The sequence below is a fragment of the Astatotilapia calliptera genome, chromosome 7 (genome assembly GCF_900246225.1).
Source record: "Astatotilapia calliptera chromosome 7, fAstCal1.2, whole genome shotgun sequence".
NCBI classification, from domain to species: domain Eukaryota; kingdom Metazoa; phylum Chordata; class Actinopteri; order Cichliformes; family Cichlidae; genus Astatotilapia; species Astatotilapia calliptera.
In genome coordinates, this window is record NC_039308.1 from 26,626,204 (window position 1) to 26,647,136 (window position 20,933).

Consider the following 20,933-nt stretch of genomic DNA (forward strand, 5'->3'; position numbering starts at 1 on the left):
CTAATGATGACGGATGGCAGGACTGCAGAGAGCTAGAAGAGAGAGAAAAGTGGAGCGATACTGGAAGATAAAGAAATAGCAGAGTATGAGGAGACTGTGTTTATATTTGTCTGCTGGCGGGCAGATGGTGGGAGCTTTAGTGATATGTTGATCCTCAAGTGTTTATATCGTTCTTGTCATCTACCTGATATCAAACAAGCACACACACCTGCAAGGTGGCATCTGGTGTAATTCACACTTTTGAAGACATGCACGCTTCCATCTCTGTCAGTCCGTTGACTTTCATGACCTGAGCGCTCGCATGGATCTTCTACGCTAGCAGTAGAAGATGCGTGCAAACTCTGGAGTGTTCGTTGTGTCTCGCTCGCTGACATGCGTACTCACTTGCTCATTTTCTCTCTGCCTCCTCTGATAGCAGTTGCATGCTACTGTGATTAGTAATCTAACAAACTGAGTAAAATCTGTGTGTCGTCTACCTAAACAGCAGATTGTTGCATCTGAGCTCTGGTACTTAAAATAACATTTGGCACTACCTGTAGAAGTACATATCAAGTGGTCAAGTGTAACAAAAAAGTCGCTTAATCCACTATGTTTTTAAATACGAATTAGGATTATAAGATTTTTTTATTGTTTGAGAAACCACTCCTTTGCCTCAGCATCCAATTACCCAGCTGTATTTGCTGATACTGTACTATGTGTTTTTTAAAAAAAATGTATTTATGGATTACATAGTGCTTTGCCCCGAGAGTAGAAGTCAGGTTGTTGCTCATTCAATACTGAAATGGGATGACACAGGAGGAGTTACAAGACTGTAGTTATTTTCCCAACAATCCTCTTCTCTCAGCATAGCTCACCTCTCTGTTATCTCACACCTTCCCATCTAAGAGTGAATACAAGGCTGACAGAGAGGAAGTGTTAAGACCCCATCTGGTGAGGTTACAACAGAGTACACAAAAACACACACATTTCCTCTCTCTTTCTGTCTCTCTCACACACACACGCACATGCACTGACAGTGGTAAAGTCTCACCCTTCCCAAAGTACAGAAACAGAGACAGGCTGTAGCTATGGCAACCCGGAGAGAAGGGAAATGATTGGGTAAGGCTTGAATTTGTTAAGAGCTACTGCATGAAGCCCAGGGCGAGTGTTAGTCACTCTTTCTCATTTAGTGTTTGTGTGGTTATTGTGCGGTGTGTGTGTATTGATACAAGTGTGGGTGAAGGAATCACAAGGAGTCAAGGCTTCTCTTTTTTATTTCCCTTCCTTGTCTGTCTGCCTGCCTTTTTCTTGTTTCTGTTTCTTTCAGCAAAGTTATTCACCATGGTCCATAAAGTAGAAAAAGACTGAATCGCATCAGTTGGTTTCAAACACTAGCATGGCTAATTGGATGGGATGAAACACTTTTCATAGCTGTGGCATCAAATAGACCATTTTATAGCCCAGTGTTTTGCTGACGGGCAGGCATATGCTCATATTTTGCTTTTAAAGGAGAATTCCCAGTTTTGACTGCAGCTTGTCATTTCTAGTTTTGCTCATAAAATTGTTTTGTTACTTTTTGCAGTGTGTTGTCATAGATTTCATAAAGAAGTAAGGAAAACTAATACTAATCTGAGCTTTTTAAGCAGGCTGAGATTAATGTTTGTGAGTAAAGATGCATCAATCGACTGGCCAAGGGCCTGAATCGTCTCATTTCCAGTTACCAGCTGGTCAGAATCATGTATGGCTGATTAAAAGCTTATCCATTTCATGCTTGTACAGCAAGCGCAAAAAAGTGCAGGCAAATGGTCGCATGCACATTCATATCACACACTAACATGTCAGTAGCATGGAAGCTCGTCACTGTGAGTGAGGACAAAAAGTTTGCCAAAGTAAACCATGGGAGGACCACCATGAAAGCCTTTGTAACCAGAAACTTACATCCTCCTCACTCAGCGGAACATTTTAAAGATGCTAGCGAAGGCCAAGTGGCTAAAACTATCCAAAGCTCACAGCCAACAACAACCAGCCACCAGTAAGGCTTGTTGAGCCTCGGTATGAGCAATGGGTTAAAGCAGTTATCTGTGGAAGTTATAAACATACTGAAAAATAAAATAATGTTTTTTTTCTCTGTTTGTTTTATTGTAAGATAAGGTAGGTTTACAGAACCTGATTTTCAGTTAATTATCTTGTACCTCTTTCCAGTAGCAGAGCACTATTTTTCTTTTTATAGTTTTATTTTCAGTTGTTCAGTTGAGAGAATATCCTGTAACTTACTGCAGTTTAGGGAAAAACATTTGTAAAGTTTATTCATTTCTTTTATTGTGCATCGAAGAAAAGGTAATTTTTGTTTTTATGATCTTAGTTACTGAGAGAAAATAGAAATTGGCAAAAATCAGTGTCAGCAGGTTGCAGAAATTGTAATTGTTTTGGTCGATTCCAATCTGTATTCTGGAGGAAACCAAAATCAACACCCAGTGCAGTTGATTTTCAAAATAATAAATATAAAATTAAAATAAACTGCCAGTGATAGCTTTGTCAGTGTTCTTATCTCTGATACAAAATAACCTGTAGCAGTTTCTTTTCTTTGTGTGTCCACCTTTCTGGGTTGTCCATACATGTCTCGATTATGCTATCTACACTGCATTAATGTCGGGGATGTTTTCTGCTGCATAACAGGTTAATCTGTTAACACATCCTAATTTGTAAGTGGTAATTTCAGGGAGCATCTTTGAAGACTTCTCTCCCCTGCACTGCGTTTCCACCTAATAATGAGAAGAAATCCTAACATCAGGATCAGTGACTAAGCAGAAAGTCGTGCTGTGTAATAGAGGGGTCTCTAGTGATGTTTGAAACTAAGATGTGTAATCTCAGTTCCTAACAAGGAACTGAGTCTTTGCAGAGGTGTGTTGATCCTTCTGTGGATGTGTTTTTTTAACAGCAGGGTTTTTTTTTTATTAGTTATTTATTTATTTGTAATGTTTTTTAGAAAAGTGAAAAGTTGCTGCACGACAATTTTGCTTACTCCAGCTGTCATGATCTGTTTTTACTTTTTTTTTTGCAGAACAAAGGGGAGAGAAACCCTTTGTTCAATAGTAGAAAGATACAATGCTGAAATAGCATTACAACAGTTTCTTCTCTTCTAAATAGAAGTCATTCCTTTTCTAATTGGGCTTGAGGCCTTTAGAGAATTTGGAGGGTTTAGCTGAGCGTGTCCTTTTGATTGTGCAGTGGTAGCTCTCATTTAAATTCTCATGAATTTTTCTCACATCAGACCGGCACTGTAGTACAGAAATTTAAGCCTCTTTATTTTTTTTGTAGTTAAAGCAGAATAGGTGAGGGTTTTACTTTCAAATTGAATATTTCTGATTCAGTTGAACTGATTTCAGGATCATTTCTTTTACAAGGACAGGCTATTTAATTTCTTTTAGCTCTTACTTCTAAGGATAAAGAAAGGCAGACGGCAGTAAATGACTATGCAACGGCTTCATTTGTATGACCTTAGATTGCTTTTGTTGTTGAGTGGAAGGAGGAAAAGCGAAGCTTCCTCCACAGGAATGAAGAACAACAGGTTGAACGTAGAAACACCCTGGCACCTTTTAGTTTTTATTCCTGATGTATACTTGTTTCCCGACATCTTTGTTTCTTACCCTCAATCATTCTGCGGTATCACTGGATTTTCTATAGTGCCGAATCACATGCTATCTCCCTTTCTACCCAGTGCTCATATTCTGTTTGTTTCCCCGTCCCCTTCTAGTTGTTTCCTGAGTGGAATTTTTAAAGCCAAGGCTGAGTCAGTAGAGATCCATGGGTTGGCCCTTCTCTACAAAGAGGAAATATGAAAAGAGAAAAACATTTCCAGGGTTTCTTCCAGAGTGTATGTCTCACTGTGACTTTTTTAATTGTCTGGTTATATTCACCTTGGGCTAGGAAAAGCATAGGCTATAGCTCACGTACTCAACACACACACCGTCCTCAGGAGAGCTTAATTATTTCAGAGAATTGTCTATATTTTTTGAATGAATATAAAGTTGATGGGTGTGTGCAAGAGCATGGCTGTAATGAAAATGATTCACCATAATAAGTCAACAGCAGTGAAAAGAAATGGAGTAGAGTCCCAAATGTAGAGGGCCAACTTATGTCATGAGTTGAATTAATATCAAATAAACCCTAGATATTCAACATGCTGCACTCAGATAACCTAATAAATCATTGATAGCTGTAGCAGTTTAAAAAAAAACCCCACACACTAATACAACACAACAGAAGTACGTTATTGTCTGACTAATGGCAACATCCGCACACATTACACTATGAGGGCTCTATACTAATGAAAAAGTCTCTTTTATCTGGGATTCTGTGAGTAATCCACAGTAGACAAAAGCATGGTGAAGGTAGCTGTACTCAGCACATGAAACCCACAAAATATGAAGGATGAAAGGTTTTAAAATCTATCCAGTGAATTCAAAGGCCCCGGGTGACAATGTTCTTTAATAAGACGTGTGGAAAATGAGGGTAGCGGTGTATTCTGTTGCATAGTATCATGAAGCATGTGCATCAGAGAGCACAGCCCTGACCTTGATAGGAGTGTAAATGGAGACATGTCTGTTTGTTTATTTATTTGTATTCCCATTAGTTTCCTGCACAGCAGGAGCCACTTTGTTTGGTGTCCACAATTTTAATCTAAATGTTGTCATTTCGTACACAACAAGCCAAGAAGCAGCAGAAATCTTTGCAGCTTTACATTTATACTGTTAATAGGGGTGGGGGAAAAATCGATACTGTGTAGTATCGTGATATTTTGTTTGCTAATAATGTATCGATACAGGGACAGCAGAAATCGATATTTTGTTACAAAAAAAGTTTTTGTGGACTGGAACATGCTCTGACTTCATGTTCCTTTTTCTGAGCAAGAATCCTGACATTTCTTCACTGTCCAAATGTGTTTAACTTTTTTTTTGGCAGAAATAAACATGACAGTTTACTTATTTTAATTTAAGACATGTTTTATTTGAATTAAGTTTAAAACTTTTTTATTTAATGTAAAATTATATTTTGTTTTAATTTACTTTCAAATTCTTCAGTTGCTGAAGGGGCTGCATAGTTTTCATAAATTGCATAGTTCAGAATAGCTATAATTGTACCAGATGGTTGCATTCAGTTAAGTTGGACTAGACTGTAATACAAACAGTTCAGTTTGTCAACAATAAAACTGACTGAAATGAGAGAAAGACTGAGTGTAAGACTTTGATATTAGATAAAATGAATATTGATAAAGTTTACCTTTATGTACAGAATCTGAATATCGCAAAATATTTAAAAAAAATTGCAATAATATCGTATCGTGCGTTAAGTATTGTGATAATATCGTATCATGGGATGTATGGTGATTCCCAGAGGTGGGACCAAGTCATTGTTTTGTAAGTCTCAAGTAAGTCTCAAGTATTTATCCTCAAGTCTCAAGTCAAGTCTCAAGTAATGTCAGGCAAGTCAGAGTCGAGTCTCAAGTCACTGGTGTAAAAGTCCGAGTCAAGTCACAAGTCTGAAATTTTGAATTTCAAGTCCTTTCGAGTCTTAAAAAAAAAACGAAAAAAAGCATGTTGCAGTTATATGCTAAATGTAAATATTAGACCATGTAATTTTTATATCTGTGTTTTTCTCAACACATGACAAAATAGTGAACTTAGAAAATATACACAAATTGTGAAATTGCACCTCTTTAAAATGCAGCTCAATTAAACCTAGCTCCAAGAATAATTTTCACCGACAGTTCTGAGATAAGCTGCATGTTATTCTTGGATGCGGTTGTAGGACAAATCGCATGACAAAAATATCATACACATTAAAAAAAAACTGCATCACCAACGTAGCCTGGAAAACATTTGCTAGTTAGATGAAGTCAGCTATCTCATCGTAGCATATTTATATGCATATTTATAATCATACGGTTCTTGGAGTGAGTGCATACACTCGTGAAGTTTAGTAACTTCCGGTCACTGCAACAAGCCCAGGTACAGTTTACCGACGGATGGGTACAGGACCTTGAAATGCACCGTGTAGAACGAAAGACCATCGTACGTATCATAAGTTTACCAGTCTCACAAATTGTCTTCATAAATACACATTCGTTAACCGTTTATTAATAGGACCTTTGCGCTCAACGGTAATTAATTAGCAGTGGAAATAATTTCTGGTACCCATCACAGAAATGTAGCAGTGACAATAATATTGTATGCTGTAATCGTACTGGGCAATTGGTGATACAAAACAACTGTTTTACTCTGTGAATAAAAGTATATGTTTTTGTCAATGTACCATAATAACACAAGCGAAACGCAATATTGTGTCAGGACAATTCACTATTTATGCACAATAAACAAAGGAGCGACAATTTCTGTTCAGCGCCAGACTTGCTTGTAACCTATATCACCAATTATGTTAAGAAAAATGACGCATTAACTACAACAGCAGACTGACCTTTGTGGGAATGCTTGGAGCAGACTAACCTGTGAGCTGGTGTGTTCTGGGACGTTATATTTGGTCTTTGAATGGCTGCAATCCAGGCCATCCGTCGCCTCTTTGTTACTTCGGAAACATGGCTCGAACAATTTTTCTTCAACGACGTAATCCGATAACAACCGATCTCTTTACCCGTCGGCTTCCCGTGGCTGTCATGCGACCGGCTATTGCAGTTAATAATACAACAGCTTCTTGACATTTTTGTGTTTCTTTTTATCGCTGTGTGACTGATTTCAATTGAAAGCCTGCGTGCGCTAGTACCGCTTGCCACGAGTTCCCAGAATCCTTTGCGGTTCTACCCGTGAATGACGTCACATTTTCAATCTCTATATAATATGCATGTTAAATTTTATATTTGGGGTAAAATATCAAGTCTTTTCAAGTAAACCGGTTCAAGTCCAATTCAAGTCCCAGGTCATTGGTGTAAAAGTCCAAGTCAAGTCACAAGTCTTAGAACATTTTTTCAAGTCAAGTCTAAAGTCATAAAATTAATGACTCGAGTCTGACTCGAGTCCAAGTCATGTGACTCGAGTCCACACCTCTGGTGATTCCCACCTCTAACTGTTAACTAAGGCATGTTTGTAGGCATTTCTTAAAAAGTGGAGATTTTAGCTATAATTCCTTTATTATGTGAGGCAGTTGCTCTGAAAGCATGTGGATTTTACTTTTTGCTGTTTGGTTGAGGAATTATTAAATTGAGTAATTAATAGGGGGTTTCCTGCTGGTCAGAAAATAAGGGTTAGGGTTAGGTGTGTAATTTGCTTGGTCATCTTTGTCTCCAGCTTCCCTCGGCTGTGTTGAAAGTACCTTACTCTTCTGAAAGGCCTCTCAGTCCAAATCTGTGTTTTTTCTGGCCATATGTAAAAACAAAAATTTTTTTTAAGGGTTTTTGGTTTATGAATTGAGTAAAATTCCTATACCTCCTACTGTAGCGTAAAATCATGTCTTGGCCTACGCTTCATTGCACCGTTGCGTCTCAGTTTGACATCAAGATTCTTGTTTGTGCTATCAATAATGGTTTGCAAATTAAATGTGAAGGATTGGCAAATTAAATAGTGCTCGACACAATGTTTGTTTTCTCTTCCTTCGAGCTCTCTATTAAGAGCCGTGCCAGTCGATGGTGATTGTTATCTGACAATGCCGTATGTCTTAGTTAAGATAAGATAAGATAAGATAGAACTTTATTAATCCCTCGGGTGGGTTCCTCTGGGAAATTCGACAACTCCTGCAGTAGTGCTCTGCAACAAAGGAAACTAATACACATCTGTGTCACTTTTCCAGCGCTAAAGAGGTGTAAAAAGTGATTTTCTAAACATAATCTCGTTCCTTACTATACCTCTGCATAATATATCTGTCACATTTTCTGTGAAAAATAACAATATGAAGAGATTTTTTTAGGATATAATGTTCACATCTGTAATTACAGAGTGGCTTTAAATCTCTGTTTTGTGGGAGATCTAATTTATGTGTCAGTTGCTGCAGAATATTGCCACAGGATATGCCACACAAATTGTAATGCATTATTATCAAACTGAAAGACTGCTTACTTAATGATGGGCAATCTTTAGCATAAAATGCTCTATTTTTTGTTTTTTAAATTTCCCCATAATGGTGCATTTTTTTATTTTGCTGTGTCTGTTTTGAATAGTTGGTCTGCACTCAGTGTACTCATAGAAAGCATTAACAACATGTCCTAATTAACTTTTAGCTTAGCTATTCAAGGGTTCATATTTGCATACTCTACATGGCCCAAGTTGCTGAGTAGTGCTTTGTTCTTGTTAATTAAATGATATAAAACCTTCCAGATACCCCCCCCCCCCCACACACACACACACACAGAGAAACCAAAATTTCAAAAAGACAAGCAGATTATGCCTTACATTAAAGGGGGGAATGCCAAGGCCTTCCTTGGCCAGGCGAGAGATATAATCTCTCCGGCGTGTCCTGGGTCTGCCCTAGGGCTTCCTCCCGGTGGGACATGACCAGAACACCTCACCCAGGAGGCGCCCAGGAGGCATCTTTGTCAGATGCCCGTACCACCTCAACTGGCTCCTTTCGATGTGGAGGAGCAGAGCCTCTACTATGAGCCCCTCTTGTATAGCCGAACTCCTCACACTATCTCTAAGGGAGAGGCCAGCCACCCTTCGGAGGAAGCTCATTTCCACTGCTTGTATCTGTGATCTCATTCTTTCGGTCACTACACACAGCCTGTGATCATAGGTGAGGGTAGAGACGTAGCTCGACTGGTAAATTGAGAGCTTCGCTTTTACACTCAGCTCTCTCTTTACCACGATGGACTGATACAGCGTCCGAATCACAGCAGCCATAGCACCAATCCGTCGTCGATCTCCCGCTCCCTTCTCCTGTCACTCATAAACAAGACCCTGAGGTGCTTAACCCCCCCCCCCCCCCCCCCCACCCCAAAAGCATGCAAAATAACATCATTAAAGTGAAATATACACTCACCGGCCACTTTATTTGATGTACCTTGTTAGTACTTGGTTGGCCCCACTTTTACTTTCAGCATTTCTTTAATTCCATATGACATAGATTCAACAAGGTGCTGGAAACACCTTTATAACAGTGTGGTCATAAAGGTATGGACACGGTCAACAACGATACTCAGGTAGGCGGTGGGGTTTAAACAATGCACAGTTACTACTAAGGGGTCCAAAGTGTGCAAAGAAAACATCCCCTGCACCACACAAAGCAGGGTGCTTTAATTTGTTTGCACACAATTTTGACCCCACCATCTGAATGTCATAGCAGAAATCAAGACTCAGTGCTTATCCAGTCACTCATATTGTCTAATTTTTGGAATTTTAATCCTATTTAATCCTATTGTAGCCTCAGCCTCAGCTCTCTCTTCACCACGACAGAGCGATAGTTCTTAGCTGACCGGAGTGGCACCTGGTGTGATTTTCTGCTGCTGTAGCCCATCTTTGTCAAGGTTTGATAGCCTGTCTGGCACCAACAACAATGCCACCTTCAAAGTGAAAGAAATTACCTTTCTTTCTTATTCTAATGCTCAGTTTGAACTTAGGTAAGCTGTCTTGATAATGTGCACATGCCCAAATGCATTGAGTTGCTGCCATGTGATTGGATAATTAGACTGTTAATTTGCATTAATGAGCAGCTGAACAGGTGTACCAAATAAAGTGGCCAGTGAGTGTACACAATTTAGTGAACACAATTAGTAAAAAGCATTAAAATGTGCCTGTGTTTGTATGTGTGTGTGTGTGTGTGTGTGTGCAGTCTTTGCAGCGTCCTGTGTTTGCATGCACGTGTAAACATAATGAATAGACTGACAAACAAAATCTCTGGAAACCAGTTTGTCTTGCAGAACCATGAGATCCATTACACCTGCCAGTGCCGCACCTTATTTATGCTCTATTATCCAAGGTGTGACTGCTTCTCGAAAGAACACACAGCAAATACTCACTATTTGTTTTGCTTTGATTTTCTTGGCTGTATGATAGTGTCTTGTTACTTTTTTTTGAGGGTGCGCCACTGTCAGTCTGTTATATCTGGTTTTTCAGGAACATCAATTTCTTTTCTTTTTTTCACAAAGTGTCTCATAGGTTAGTGATTTGACTGTAATATACAACAGTATATAGCTTCTCAGACCTATACTCAGAAATCTCTTCAGTGCACACATAAAGAAGGTGTGCAACCAAAATCTTTACCACCATGATCCACCATTCAAAGGTGGTTGGTCTTTACTGTGTTATGAAAAACCCATCATTTACTGTCTCCAGTTGTTTCATCTGTTATTCTTTAATGTGTTTTAGCAGTGAATTTGAAATGTGATAAAACTGTGCTTAACAGGGCAGACTGTAGGCTCTAGAAATTATTAATGGCAACTACCCAATTTTAATATTGCACAATTTTCCACAATCTGTTGCTATCAGCACAGCTGCACTTCTTACCATCTGCCACCTTAACACGTTTTTGTTTATTTAATTCTAAAGTAGGGGTGTGTGATATGATTTTGGAATGATTGGGACTGAATTCAGGACATCGTGACAACTTTCCTGGTAAAGCAGATCAATCATACCTTTTACTGCATCGCAGAAACACAGAACATAAACCAGCAATGTGTTATCAGAGTATTAATACAAAACTATTTCATAATTTTCTTTCTAGACTAAAGCTTGTTAAAAGAAAAGAGCAAGGTTGTATTGTGAAATAGGACCAGGAAGCGTTCAGCAACTATGAAAAGGTAGTTGTGTAAGAGAAGTAGAAGAGCGAGGTGAAAAGTAGTAAGTGCTTATCATAACAAAAATAAGCAACCTTTTGTGCTGTGATGGCTCTATGGAAGAAAAATGCGTCAGGTAGTAAATTATGTCATCATTGGGAAGTGGCTAATGTTGCATGAATTGTGCAGCTAAATTAATAGATAGTCTTAGAGGAATGAACAACAGCATTTCATAGATAGTTCTGTGATAGAGTGCAATGTGATCGAACTGTTTGCATGCAAGTTCTCGTTTCAAACACTTTGCTGTGTTAAGTGACACATGCAAATAATAGTCTACTTCCTCTTTAGGGTCAGTTTTCTGGTTAGCGAAGATTATGCCAGTTGGTGCACTTCTTCATTTTCTACGAGAGGAAAAAAAGAGAGAGAGATGCAATAATTTCTCTGTAGTTTCTTTTTAGAAATGTTTGCTACAATTCTAATAATTTTTTTAAATTTTTTAGCTAAGGTTTTGTTTTCCCTATCCCCTTTCTTTTTGATGTTTCTGATGAAGGCAAAGGAAAAAGTAAAGTAAAGCAAGTTTTGCAGTGAAAAATATCTGTCTTATGATACGTTCTCCCCCTGTGATCGCTTTAAGTCAAGCAGAACATTGCCCTTAAGTGCCGTTGTAGTGACTGACCAGACTTTAAACTTGTGTCTTCTCAGGTGCTGAACCCTGCCTGCTCAAACACCGTGACTCCAAACTGACAGACAGGGGGAAAAGTGGACAGATAAACCAATAGGAGGCCAAAGGAGGGTGAGTGAGTAGTCTGTATACTGTACCTCTGTAGGCTGTCTTGAACTCTGTTTCACACTGTAGTTTAAAGTGTTGCTACTGCTATAGTTGGGTGGCTCAGTGTTGACAGTTTAGACCAGTAATTCTGAAAGCAAGACAAGCCCTGTAGCAAAGAGACTGATGCACTGAGCCCACTGAGGCCAAAACTAAGTCTGTTCGTGTTTTCTGTTACCCTTCTCAAGATTAGTGCTTTCATCAGAGGCTGTTCAAAAGAAATGACGGTTTCATACTTAAGTAATATAGACACGGCTTTATTTTGTGCTGAATTTTACCTAGAAAACGATCAAAGAAGGGATTTTTTTTGGCCAAAAGAGGAAAAGAGACAGATGTTCAGCAACGCTTTGGGAACTATTCGGCAAAAAGAATTCCATCATAAATCTGCTAAATAGAAACAGTTCCCCCATCAGCATACAAAAGGTTTTAAAGAGGGGCCGAATTTGCTTGTGAGTGAACAGATGGAATCCGGTCAAATTCAAGATTTACATCTTAATTGGAATTTTTGTACCGTGTGTGTGTGTGTGTGTGTGTGTGTGTGTGTGTGTGTGTGTGTGTGTGTGTGTGTGTGTGTGTGCGCGCACACGCAAGTCTGATTTTGATTTATGGGTACACATAAACGGGTATCACACATTTATGTGTTTTTCCACTTCCCTATAATACATGTATTTTTGCTAGCTTGTACAATATGTTCCCCCAGTTAACAGTCTGTGTACCTACTATGTTGTTAAAACATCTGCTTACTCATCAATGCAATTTATTGATGGGTTGACAGATGTATTTGTTGGCCAACTGTTTACATAGTTGACTGACAAAATAAAATTACTAGCAATATGAATTTGCTGCTTTCCTTTCCTTTTCTTTGTTTGTTTGCTTTTTAACCTTCAAACCTGTTGGAAAAGTATACATATACCTGAAGATCTGCTCCTCTGTCTCTGTGTATATCTCATACACTCCCAACCGTCTGTAGAAGTTTTTGTACATTACAACTTATCCTGATATTATCTGAGAAAAATGAGTGCCTCATCTTCATTTGTGGTTTCATTTTCATTGTGGTCTCACACTGACAATGAATTTAAGTTAAACATATTTACTGATCACAGTGGATCAGGGGCTGTGGTCCTAGTGGTTGCCGGGTTCACTCTGCTTTGGTAAACTGCCTACTTATGTATGTAAAGTAGCTTTTATGCAGTTCACCCAGCGGTCTTCCCCACTATCATCTCAGTGGGACTGTTTTGGGGTCTGCGTGTGTGTGTTTATGTGTAAATAATTGATTGCTATAGAGGTTTTAGTGGACTGCTGGTGAGACTGAACCAGGCAAAAGAAAAACACGCTTGACTGCTTTCCTTCACAGTGTGAGTAACATAACTTTACCATGTGTGCTTGCTCGCTGGGATGTTGAGTTGGGGAGCTTGTCAGTGTTCCGTGAGTAGATTTAGTTTGTGTTAATGGTGCTGCAGACATTAGTCCTTAAATCACAAATTAACATAATTTTTGAGCCACACTAAGATGCCACACATACTGTTAGAACCCAACCAATATATTTGATATATTGACTAATATTTTCTATTTGCCAATATCTTCTTATCAACATTTAAATGAAAATATAAAAAGTAAAGACAAGATAGGAGAAAGACCCTTTGACCAAGTGTAGATGTTGCATAGTTTGTCCACACTCTGCAACTTCCCTGTCGAAAAAGACACCACGACCAGCTGATGTAAGCAGGCGTGGAGTATAAACAATTAATTCACGACTTGTTATGACAAAAAAACAAGATTATTTTTAAACTGAATTGTAATATTATCTTGGTAAAGATTCTTAAAAAACTAAACGTAACACATGTTTATCTGTCGGGTTTTCATGAGAATGAAAATATCGGTCATTATATTGGACTTCGCTATCTTTGGGATTTGTTTTCGTTTTAGGTTTTTGAGTTTAAAGCTATAAGGTGATTTAGAATAAATTATGAATAAACCTAAACATGAACTGTAATAACCAATAAATTAATTGGTTATACATACACAAAGACAATCAAGCATGCTGCCATGTTCATCCCAAATAATCAGACCTTCTTTCTTTAGACTTTTTTTTAGCCTGCTGCTTACAACATTCAGTCTTTTTTTCCATTTTATATCTCAGCATCAGGGATAGCTGTGGATAGTCATGTTGTCCACAGCTGTCACAAGTCAGACTCAAGGTCAATATAGCATATTGAGGATTTTCAAAAATTTGTTTGTTTTTTTGACTAAAGGGGTAAAAAAATAATTTGTTTGTTATTTTCTTTGTTTGTTTTTGCTTTTTAATGTAAACATCAATGTCACTATGACCTTGTAACATTTTGCTGAAAGCAATATCTCAGGAACATGTAGATGAAATTTTATTCTGTTTGCCCACAAACAGTAAACCTAATTTGCTGGTCAAAGGTGAAGACCACGGTTATCTGAATACATATATTATATGAGTAAACATAAACTGCAGTTTCACTGGTTGGCAGAGGTATACCACAAGGCAGAGAGTTTAGTCTCTGCTTCTTTCTTTATCTTTCTCAGTCTTTTACCAAGGGTCTTTCTCCTATGCTGGCTTGTTCTTCTTTGCCATCCCTTCTTTCTTTCTTTCTTGCCCCTTAGCCGCAGTGTCCTTGAGAAAGCAGTGACTTTGCCGGTGAGTGTAGCAGAGCGCATCACTCTCTCTCTTTCTCTCTCTCTTAGACTCTCTCTCTCTGACTCTAACTCAACACCCTTGCACACAAACGCACCGACACACACACACAAACATTTGGTGGGTCCATAACACAACTGTCAAGCAGGACCACACTGTAAAAGTCTCTTCCCTTTATACCCCATGAATAATTCATCATCACTAACATTGGCTATATGGCTTTATGCAAATGTCGACAAACCTATTGCAGAGGAAAAACGGAGACAGTTGTGTTTTGTATCGAGCCAACCTTTTGCCAATTTACTTCTCTTTCAGGAAAAGATAGTAAATGATCAGCAAACTGCTGATACAACCAAAAGTTGTCATTTGTAGTCAACAGTAATATAAAATGTTGTGATGATGATCAGTAACTGAGCTACTGTTGAATTCGCTTGGTTTCATAATATGACGCTTTACAAAATTGGATTTATTGCTGAAGTTCAATTACTCTTTCTGATGGTTTGTTACCGAATTCTGACAAATTGCCCTCAGTAGATACTGGAGTTTGGCTGCCAGCGTGGAAACACGATGCCTCTGTGCCCTCCCCCTCATTAAAACTGCCCTCCACTAATCTTGGATCATGACAGCCCATTGTTACAGTTTTCCGTAGCTCTTAAAATATGGATGGGGTCTGATTGTCTGCTTGTAAGATGAGATGTGATAGACTCTTGTTGCTGTTTGTTCTCGCTCTCTGTTTTCCATTTGTATTGGGTCACCGCTTTTTCCTGCCGCCTTGCGTGTTTTCTGTAGGGGATCGTGTATCTTGTGGATAAGTAGCTGCAGTCCTGTATATGGAACATGAGATTTGCAACTTTATCTGCAATGTTTATTTATCCAATATTTGAGAGTCTGATTTAAATAATATTTACTGCAGTGTAATTTGCATATAGTCTGATTCTTCCTAGCAACATTACATATAGGTTCATTTGAGTAGCTCATGATAGTATCTCATTGCCGCCATGTTATCATTCATTCACTCCTTGTCTACATGTGTCTTGTTCACACTTCCTTATGTCACACATACGGCTGAAAATGCTTCCGTAGCCATGGTGAGCAATCCCAATGGGAAAAGTTGAGCCTGAATCGCTTTCTCACTCTCTTTCCTTCCTTTGTCTAATGCCTTGGTGCAGTTTAATGCTTTCCCCACATGCGCACACTTGCACACAGATGAGCAGGTCTGAATCTAAAAGCAGAGAAGATGCAGATTTTTGGTCACATGTTGTTTTAATTCATTTGACCAAGAAGTTGTTAAAAAAAAACCAACAGACAGAGCGTGAGGATGGTTTTCTCTGCTGCCTGCTTTCCTTCTTGTTAGCGACTATGACCGTGGTGGCTGGACATTTGGCTGTGAAATACTTGCACAAGAGTCTGCTTGAGAAAAAGGCTCTTTTCTCCAACAAAGCACATTGGACAGATAAACACCTTCACCTGTTGGACCAGCAGGATGTCAGTCTTCTAACTTTATAAATTGTAAAACAGCAGCAGTGCAGCAAAACGACACATTTAAGTTCAAGTGACAAAGCCCTCTAGCAGCAAAAGTAGCCATGACAGAAGGAAAGAAGGAAGTCAGAGTTGTCACAATACTACAGTTTCAAACTCGATACCGACACCCAGGAAAATACTCGGATCTTGATACCATTTTTGCGACAAAATCAAGAGGCATGTAAATGTATTCACATATAGCCCTGTTTATTTCCAGTGCTTCTGGTGATTTAGAACCGTATTTGTGGTGTTGATAAACTAGAGTTGTTAAGTTCAGCTGCCACTCTTTCAGTATAGTGCTGTTAGACTTTTCTCACCTTCAAGGGGATTTTTTTAGGCGCACATGCAAAAAAAACATGTTATCTTGTAAAATTAGCACCGTCTGTTAATGTTACAGACAGCCAGGACTGGCAATGTTTGCTGCCTAGCTCCGACACTAACATTATTCATTATTGTTTTATTGTTAGTCACAGCTGCTAGATCAGGGATGTCAAATATTACGTCCAGGGGCCAGAATCGACCCGGCAAAGACTCCAATCTGGCTTGCTGGAAGGCTTTGGAAAATGTGGGAAGAAGAACTCTATTTTTGGACTTTTAACTTCATTTTCACAAGTTTTGGAGCTTTTCCTTCACCAAAGTAATTAAATTATAGATAAATCTGTAATTCTCCACATTACTTCTTGCAATTTAAGCCCAAAGTCATCCTGACAGACTTCTTTAATTTACTACAGCAGCATTTCTTTATCAGCATTTCTTTATCTCTGCGTTATATTAAGATATCTCATTGATTAAATGCACAGTTAAACTTTTTACACTGACAGAATGGGAAGTATCATCAGTCTGGCCCACATAAAGTCAAAGTGGGGTCTATGTGGCCTGTGATATAAGTTTGACATTCCCGTGCTAGATACTGCTTTAATAATAACTTAATGGACAGCTATAATTGCTAATAGTTAAATGGTTAACGTTGGTGTGTGCCGAGTTAATATTTATAATAACTGTTTAATACAGTATGCCAATGCTGTTGAAACAGGAACTTTATTGACCTCTCATGATTCCTCATAAAGCTGAGCTGTCAGTCTTCAAGATGCACGCCAAGTTTGTTGTGCTACTGCTCACGCGTTCAGCTGCTAGTGGGGAAGGGGCTGTGTGCCTGCCTGTCCTGCTGCAGTGCTTTGTGAAGTTGTGTGAAGTTGGAGGAGGAGAAGACTGAAACTGTTCTTATGAATACTGTTGCAATCATTTTTAATATCTATTAGTATCTGAGTATTAATGTTGTTTTGCACTTCTCAGTAAATATGGGGCCTACGGTACCTTTGCAATTAAAAAATGATCATGTGCTGTCACATTTTCAGAGTGTTGGTATTGAAAGGTACAGTTAGTGTCCGTCCTGTTGACATCCCTAGTTTTTATTGTGAACTTTTGAGTACAGATGTGTCAGGATACCGACTTCAGTCCAAGGGGGCACTGTTCCTTTCCTGTTCTTTTTTTTCTGCTTAACTGTGACCATGATAATACTGTAACCTTAGTCAACTGCTTCTTTATTTTAATCAGTACAGTGAAGATAATTTCCCCCCGATGACTTGGTGGTAATTGACTTCCATTTTGCAGGCATCCAAAATATAATTGGTGCTTTTTGATGATTTTGTGTTTCCTTTTAGGAACTATTGAAATTATTATCAGGCCCAAATTAGGAACACATGCAGTTATGCATGAGCAACGATAAATGTCAAGTCAGTAGAGGTTTGTCATTTTATTTACTCTGTGACATATGTTAATCAAGAAAGCCAGTGATCAGACACACATACACAAGGCTAGAGAGTCGATTTCTTGCTTTATGAGAGAGACCCAACTTGGGTTTAAAAATAACTAGAATATTCCTTTCATTTTAAAGTGTTAATCTTATATGGATATATCATCAGATTAGATATAAGATAATCAGATAATTTAAAAGATGGGTCAATCATAATTCATGCTAAATTGTTTTTAATTATTCATCAATAGTCCCTGTGGCTTGCATGCACACACACACACACACACACACACACACACACACACACACACACACACACACACACACACACACACACACACACTGTAAACCTTTTCTGTTTCCCTCATTCTGTATATTTCTATCTTTTCCCCGTCTTATCTTCTCATTTCTAACCTCCCTTCTGGTCACACTCTGCCCCCATCAAGTCCCACCCTTCCTTTCCTTTCTCTCTCTTCCTGTTCCTTCCTCTCGCCTCTGAGTCCCACCGTCTTCTCCCCTGAGTCGGAGAGACAGACAGGAAGGAAGTGTGTAATGAGACAGCCATATCGAGCACACAGCCCAAATTGACCTGCAATGAATGGAGGCACTGATCAGATGCTGCTAAAGCAGTGCAGATTAACAAGCAAGGGGGATGGGAGAGAAAATGAAGCTCCCTAATGTGGCACACGTTTTAGGAATACTATCAGACATGCATAAACCGTTTTTTTTAGGTAACAGGAATATATGTGTTCACACAGGGCCTCCGGTATCTGTTATTATTTAAGAATGAATGTGCTTTTTTCTTGTTTGTAGTTTTACTGAAATCAATAGTTGGTCACTTTATCTGAAAGGTAAAGCAATCTGCATTCAAGACACTGTTTTCTCTGCAGTATGAACACAAGACAGAGAGGAAATAGCTTCAGAGTGAAAATGAGAAAAACAATGACAAGCAAGAGAACGAATGGCAGGACACACTCCTATTACTCTTATTATTGTCAGAAGTGTTACTTTATATCCTTGCTGGATATGAAAATACTGGATGTGATTTAGCTTTTGTAGTAAATCTTGCTAATCTGCTCATCTGTCTCCACTCGCCACACTACTGATTTTATTAATGAAAATGGAACGATAGAGGGAGAGTGGACATATTACCACTAACAGTTCTTTGTGGTTGTGTGTGTGTGTGTGTCTGTGTGTGTGTGTGTGTGTGTGTGTGTGTGTGTGTGTGTGCCTTCTAGTTTGTCCAGTGTATCACAGTAGAAGACCATTAGGGGATTACTTCACATCTGGATAACCCTAGCTGTTCTAATGAGTTCACGACTGCAGTATGCATTTCATAATTTGGATGGTTTTAACAACATTACATATTAAATCATTTCTGGCCTCAATTCTGCCCAGATCATTTTTAATATTTAAGCCCAGTGAAAAACCCAGTTTTGGTGTAAAAAAGTTATTGTGAGGATTTACTAAATATGTGCACTGGCAGTTTTTTGACTGAAAGGTGTGGACACGGACATTTTTGTGCCTGGCCGTATTGCCAACGTGTTTGAGTTTCCGAGCACAACATTTGGAGTAAATCACAAACATCATTTACGAAGGTTTTCAGCAAGTAGTTTACTAAAACCATAGCTTATGTTTGTGTCTGATGTGGGGATGATAGTTGCTGGCAGAAGTGCTGATATATTTGGAATTCCAGATGAAATTGTTGTCAGAATGTCCACCTAATAGCACCGGTGGATTGCCCAAAACTGTGTGTTCAATACCAAGTCTATGCCTCTGCTCTGTCACACTTCACTGACTCATCACCCCAAATGTTTAGGGCTTTGCAAGTCATATTTATGGTGTTCAAACATACTGGTATTTTGATGAAGTAGAGCAGAACTCAGAGAACTGAGCTTAACGTAGGGTGCCAGAGGGAAATGAAGAATCGCAGTACAAGGCACATGGAAGGATTTGTCTTTTAGTGGTTATTACAGTCAGCCAAGCTACTTCTTTAGCTTACAGAGTATCAGGTTTTTTGACACATTTCTAAACATAAATCGATCCATAATGACAATGCCAAGCACACAAGAGCATCAGCATCTCACCAAAACTCTTTCAAGGATTTTCCTTCTTTATTATGAATGTATGGAAGTTTTTTTCTGATCGGGTTATCTCAAAGTGTAATTTTTATCTCCAAATTTCATCTCAATAGTTCAACATTTTAAGATAATCTGAAATTTTAATACCTACAGCCTCATATCACATAAAGGAAAGAAAAAAACAAGTGCATAGCATGCATTTTTCCACACTTGGCACAGTAACTTTAACTTGAGTACCTTAAGGATGGTTTAGAATTCTGAAGTTAACAATATTTGATGTTTTTCTGCACATCATACAACTCAACTAACACAGATTTTAAGAGGAATAGTCTATAATGAAGTAGTCTTTCTTGGGATAAATCCCCCTCCTGAGGTGTCAGATTTATCCAGAGAACGTTTCTCTCACCCTACAAGACCTCGTGCAGTATAGAGTCTGGCCTTATGTCAAACATCTGTTCATTCTCCTTCAGCTGCCTCACATTGACATGAAATGCCCAACTGGGTTCATAAGGAAACAGGAAACATGAAACCTACTCTTACATTGTAAGATACCATCTAAAATGTGTTTTTTACATGGTATTTTGCAGTGTTGCTTGGTGCATTGTGTTATTACTGAAATGAAGTGGCTGCATGTGATTTTGTGAATTAGCACATTGCTAGTAGATTAGCTAGAGAACTTTCCACTCCCACCGGCGTATGTTTCCGATTGCGACATCTTGCTAATTTGCCCTGGTTAGTTGATCTGGCACTTTGATCTGTGACCCATTTTTTTGGCTTTGGCCTTACCTGGATCTTTGCCAGCCTAGTTCCAGGTAAACATGAATAAAGTGCAGTTGTAGAATGTATGATAAAGTCCTTTAGGATTAAAAGATATTGGATTTGAAGTTGTTAATGGAATGTCAAAGTGGTAATAGCAGCAATAATACATTTTCATCCCCCAACTCCTTTGTAACAGTGGTTTATTTTATGTAATTTTTGTGCTCTATATCAAGGAATTTAACTGACTTAATCACCAAAGCATTAGTTGTTGGGCGTGGGTTCTAGTTTCATGTAACCTTGATTCAAAAATCTTTTATATTTTGCTAATTAGCTGTTTGTTGGCGATACCCAGCATTTTTATTGGTTTCTGGTGCATTTATATATTTTACTGGGCACATCAGTGCTTCACGTTATTTTTTTAACCCTTTAGCAGCAGTAATGTGTGTTTATAACCAGTCGCACATGCACGGACCTGCTCAGGCACACACAAGCAAAGTGGTGGGTGGCACGACAGCTTTGTGTGTTGGCAAACATGAGCTTAGCAGTGAAGATCCTTTCAAGCAGGATTAAGCTGCTAAGTGTCAATGGAATAGACAAGTAGGCCAAAGACCACGAAGATATCACTTACACTGCAACAATCA

General features: G+C 38.7%; 1 protein-coding gene across 2 annotated transcripts in view; it reads left to right on the forward strand.

Annotated features, from left to right (window-relative positions):
- The window catches only part of strbp (spermatid perinuclear RNA binding protein), a 103,579-nt gene that overhangs the window by 26,505 nt on the left and 56,141 nt on the right, over positions 1-20,933 (forward strand). For both annotated transcript variants that reach the window (XM_026174137.1, XM_026174136.1), the window contains exon 2: positions 11,396-11,486. The gene's annotated coding sequence lies outside the window, so the exon portion shown is untranslated. The remainder of the gene's footprint in view (positions 1-11,395; positions 11,487-20,933) is intronic.